Source organism: Bombus impatiens, unplaced genomic scaffold, assembly GCF_000188095.3.
Source record: "Bombus impatiens unplaced genomic scaffold, BIMP_2.2 scf_0017, whole genome shotgun sequence".
Classification (NCBI taxonomy): domain Eukaryota; kingdom Metazoa; phylum Arthropoda; class Insecta; order Hymenoptera; family Apidae; genus Bombus; species Bombus impatiens.
In genome coordinates, this window is record NT_176436.1 from 1,372,993 (window position 1) to 1,378,656 (window position 5,664).

The following is a 5,664-nucleotide window of genomic DNA, read 5'->3' on the forward strand; positions in this document are numbered from 1 at the left end:
CGAGCAATTTCCGCGCTGTCCTACCGAGAGTAAGAATAGCTGGAGAAAAAGAAAGTGGTCGGAGGAAGAGGGAACTGGGCAAGGAAGAAACGTAAGAAAAGGAAGGTCTCGAAGCGAAGTCGGCGTACAGCATAGCTTCTTAGATGTTACGACGAATGAGTCTTCATTAACGGCAATTCGCTTTAAACTATGTTTGGCTTGCGGCAATAGCGCGAGAAGGGCTAGACCACCTAGATACCACCAGCGGCGCCGACAGCACCAAGTCCGACTACCTCCGTCGACGTCACACCCCTTTCTGTTCCGAACGCTGCTTGAATCGACCCCTTTGCGCCCATTCCCGCTGAACAACCACAGAACTGTGGTTTTCGACTAACCACCCGATAAGTCGTTGGCTTTCCGGCAATAACGTCAACAAGAAAACAATTAACCTGCATGCTCTTGAACCAGCAGGCGAACACGCCTTTTAGCGCACACGGTTTCTTGATTCGGAGAATTTTGACAGGAGAGGTACAAAGTATTTTGGAATTATGAAAGATTCTTGATATGAAATTTTGAACATCGATTAGTGGAAAATTTGACGGCGATCCTTTCTAAGAGGAATTATAATACAAAAAAATGGAAGCTGAAAGATTTCGAAGCTGTTAGGAAGCAGCACTTTCTACTTACTTTTGATTATTTCCCAGTAATTCCGGTAAATCGATAAACGTCAACTTAAAATGAAATTACTTCTTGAAACTCGCTGTAAATTCAATCGATGGTAAGTCAACTAATACTCGTAGTAATAAATTCTTGCACCTTTGTCTGCGAAACTTATGCTTTTCTTCCTCTTTCAATGGATATAATTTCAATTTTAAGACTGCCTCCTTACTGCTGAAAATCCTTCAATTGTTACATTTCTACTCGAAAGTTTTTGTTTCTATTTAATATCTGTAATCGGAAAATAGTTGAAGAATATTATTACACTTTTGTTACTCTAACTTTCTTCGTAATTAAGCGTTAGTATATGATTGCCTTGCTTCTCGAAACCTTTACAAAATTGGCTCGCAAGTTTCGCGATTAACATGTGGATAGAACGTGGGCTAGAAGTTGGTCGAAACGCGGCCGGAGGAGAATAATTGCTACTCGTCAAAAATTCGAAAGGCTACTTGACTCCATCCGAAAGGTCAATCTTGGCGGAAACTCGTCGAAACTGGGATAGCACAATGGAGGCAGCTTGGCCGATTACGATCGACAGAATTCCTTTAGACGCCTGGCATGGCTCGAATAGGAGCAACGATCGCGCTCCAAGAGAATCTCGGCTATCCACCGAGTTTCTAGAAACTATTGGTTGGACGTTCGTTGTCACGAAACATATGAAAAGAAGCCTCGAGTATCCTCGCGAATAATTCCTGAATACAAGATGAATACATTATCATAATAACATCATTTGAGTTCGTCCAAAGAACATAATCGAATGAGAAATTAATAATTGGAAGTAACATTCACTATCTCTTCATGGAATCGCTAGATTAAAATTTGGATAATTCGTCGAAAGACATAGTAATAATATATTCGTCAATTTGTTAATTAATTTTTGTAATTCATTAATTTTTATAATGTCTGAACCGATCTTTTGTTATTTGATTTATAATTGGCAAATTAAACGATCGGAACATATAGAGCTTGTCAAGTTATAAAATAGTTCTGCAAAGATTGACAATTACAAACGTCAATTCTGGTTCTAAACTAGCAAAAATGACGTATTAGATTTCTTGTTTTTGCAATTACTAAAAACATATAAGTGCTTTTATTCAGACAGAAATATGATTACATATATCCATCTTCATTCATCTTCATTATCGTCATTATTCATCTTCATCATATTGCTTTAAGTCTAATTAGGTAACATATTTAGATGTTATTATAGATCGGTATTTCTAGTGTTAACCTTGTGCAATTTTGTTATAACGAGTCTATGATGATTCTAAAGATTAAAATCATCGCAGTTCAATTCATCCATAATTTTACGACTAAAATATATCTTTTTAAAAACAAGTAAGTGGATATTGGATACCTTTGAACAATAGTATACCTCGTCGTGGTTCTGTCCATCAGAAGCAAAGTGAATGGTGATCGATCGTTCGTTCTTCTTTATAGTTATTGAACAGAAACGAAAAATAGACGAAGAGTGGAGTTAGTTTTCAGAGAGGAACATTTAACGAGCCTGAGAATCCTGTCGCGAAGAGATCGAGAAATTACAATGGACATTGTACAGAAAATAATCTCACCAAGACGATATCCGGCGAGGAAATGAGATAGTCGATACGGTCCTTCGTTTGATCCGTATTTCGTATAAATACGGATATATTTTTCCTTCGTGAATTAATCACGTTGTCCTGCATGACGGATGGTTAATATCGTTATTACCCATCCTAGCAGGGAAATTAACTTCCAGTCGCTGTGGTTTGCTTAATATCCTTTCCATCACGTTTACTTGTCACCGTTTCGAATTTAATTAACCGTATGAAGACTAAAAGTTTCGGACTTGTCGCGCTTGTGTTTTCTTTATAAATCATTACACTCGAAACAAATATTATTAAACTAACAAATCAAAGTATCTGCCATATTCTCAAGATACATACAACTATTTTTGTCAATGTTCTCGGAATTCTGTTTTTAGAACGAATCGCACAAGATATGTATTATATATAATACATTATACGTTATCGATTCCTCTCAACCTTGCGGCTCTTTCTCGTTGTATAAATTGCAATTTAAAACTCTCAATTCGACGTTGAATTCAAATATAAAATTCAAATTCTAGTTTCAATTGAAAGACCTAAATTTGAGGTTGAATTAAAAAATTTATGTTTGTATTTGAATATAGAAGTTCGAATCTAGAAACTTGTACATAAAAATGCGAATGTAAAAATACGAACTAAGAAGTTTGAATGTGGAATTGTTCAGTTATTATTACAAGTATAAAACCACAGACAGTAAAGATCATTTCGTGGTAATACCGCAGTCTGAAGCGCGTTAAAATCACATACAATTAACTGTAACGTTCTAAAAACACGTTCCCTACGAGGCTATCTCATTGATATCTCGCGTGATATCATAATTCACCATCCATCCCGGGAATCCCGTCCCTTTTTCCTCCAAGATTTTCATCTTCGTCGACGGTTTGGAATTCATCGCGCGCAGGTTCGCGTGTCCAGCATTCGAAAGCCACAATTCTAGCCGAGCGGCTCCGCGACGCGTAAGCAACCGGCCACTCGTTTAATTCGTTTTAAACAAAGCGCTATTTATCACGGAAGTTATGCGGCCAAAGCTGGACGAAGGGGGCGAAAACGGAGAATACGTACACGCGGATGTCGAGACGGGAGGAAAAAACGTGTAACACGGTCGTACGTTAGTACAGTGATAATTTCGCAACTTGTAATGCTCTTTGGGCTTGAAACCGTGAAATTATGGCGGTGGCCGCGCTAACTTCGCGTTACGTCAAAAGTTCCAGCGCCCGTTTAACATACGTCCGACGGTATTTATGATCCGACGTATATTTCCGCTTTGTAATTGCCCCTTGAACCTGAATCTCACCGTTTCTCCCGGTTTACTCCTCTTGCGCCACGGTAACGACTTTCAAATGCGTATAAAACTACGCCTTCCTGTTCGAATCGACTTCAAATGTTCGTACGTTTCTACGGGGCAAAAAATCGTCGCTTCGAAACGAGCTGCAGCCATTACGCTTCTGTGATTTTTAAAGTAAAACCAGAACAGAATTATAGAGTAAAGCACTTTGAAATAAGGTACTGGAAGTTAAGGTTAATAGAGGTTAGAATTATTTAATACGCGTGTTGGCAACGAAGAGAAGTTTACATTGTAAAAAATGATTTTATTCTTCGTTTGTGTAACAGAATTCATCTGTTATTATTAATATAAATACTAGATTAAAAAATCTAGATAGATACGGATTAAAAAATCATATTTATAGTTCAATAATACCGTTGTGAGTTCCAAGTGGAGTTTAACACAATATAATATCATATTTATATATTTATATATTTCGTTTATGCTTCACATTTAGAACGTCCAATACGTCACCTTTCGAAAAAATCTAATCATAAATAGAACGAATTTTATCAGCAAATAATCGATCCCAACATGGTTGAATATTCGCAATGATGGTTCACAGGTCTCTGAATATTCTACAAAATCAAGAATGTCAAACCTTGCAGCCGTTTACTAGCGCGTGTCCGCGTTTTATTTATGGTGCCTGGGAACGAGCAGGGCGACAGAAATTAATATCGAAAATCGAGTCCGGAATCCGAAAAAGCTCGCCAGATTAAAGACCTTCGTTAAATACAATCTTCGATGAGGCGTGCAGCTGTGGCAGCGTCCTTATAATCGTTAATCCTTCTTTCTCTTCTCGCGTCTTTCTCCCTCTTCCTCTCACCGTCCCCGTTTCTGGCTGTTCCCTTGCTGAAAATCGTACACTTTCCTAGTCCTGAAAAGCAAGCTGGCGGCTCTCTTCCCCGCAGGAGCTTATCTTCGGAGCTTTTAATTTCGAGCGACCAAGCTCTTTATATCCACGAGAGGTATAATTATCCACAAGAAGGCAAAAGGGTAGCATTGAATATTTTAGCTCATGCCCCACTCTTGCTTTCTCCTTTTCTTCTTCTATCCCTTGTGCCACTTCTCTTTCGCTTTATGCTAGTGTTTCCATCTATTTGTCTTCCTTCTTTTCCGCCAGTTGTCCCATTTGTCTCTCGATGTTTTCACTTCCCTTATAATTGTTCACAGAGTATATGCGGCAAGCAAAAAAAAAGGACAGACAGGACATGAGAACAATTAGGTCGACGCATATGAAATGTGTTTTTTTTTTTTTCAAAGTTTTAATTTGACGTTAAATTTGTTTTGCTCGTTAAATTTTGTGACATCGTTAACTATTAATATATTAAGGAATAAAAAGATTATTATAAATCACGTATTATACATTGTGATAAGAGGATTCATAATGATATTTTATAAATTTGAAAGAAAGACTGCCACGACAATTGTGGAAAACATAAACGCTTTATTCTATCTAAACAATGTTTTAAGTTATCAATTACTTTGAAATAGATTGTAATAATAAGTAAACTTCAAATTTGGAACTGAATCTTAATAATAAAATTTGCAATTTAAATAGAAACAGCTCCATTCAGAGTTTTTCAATTGTAGGGCTGATAGTGCTTGTAAATGTGGACTGACGAAACCAGTTAGTTGCTGAGAAAGTACACTGAATCGCGTGGAAATCGCTTTGATTAAATATATGACGTCTTAAAGAAACTACGCGTGATTAATATTTCATTTAAACAAACGGCTAAAATAAAAACTAGGATAAAAAAGAATATTCCGAGACCACATTTTCAAAGACTGACAAGAAGAAGAAAGTAAAAGGTAAGAAAGCGTAAGTAAAAGTCAAGTAAAAGCGTTCGAGTCAGCGGCGACCGAGAGGCAAGAGATTAAGGCACAGAGTTACGTCCGCTATTTCGCAGTCAGATTTACATAAGTTCCCTCGTTCCTTTCCTCTTACATTCTCCTTCCCCGGAACATGGTCTCGCTTATCGATTCTCCTTTTTCCTCTTCTCTGTCGGTGTTCCCTTTTAATCGCCCTCCCGCTCTTTTTCCCGGCTCGTCCATTTT

At 37.6% G+C, this 5,664-nt stretch overlaps 1 protein-coding gene across 8 annotated transcripts in view; it reads left to right on the forward strand.

The window, feature by feature from the left end:
* LOC100749896 (zeta-sarcoglycan) overlaps window positions 1-5,664 on the forward strand; it is a 222,582-nt gene that overhangs the window by 189,485 nt on the left and 27,433 nt on the right. The gene's annotated exons all lie outside the window — the stretch shown is intronic.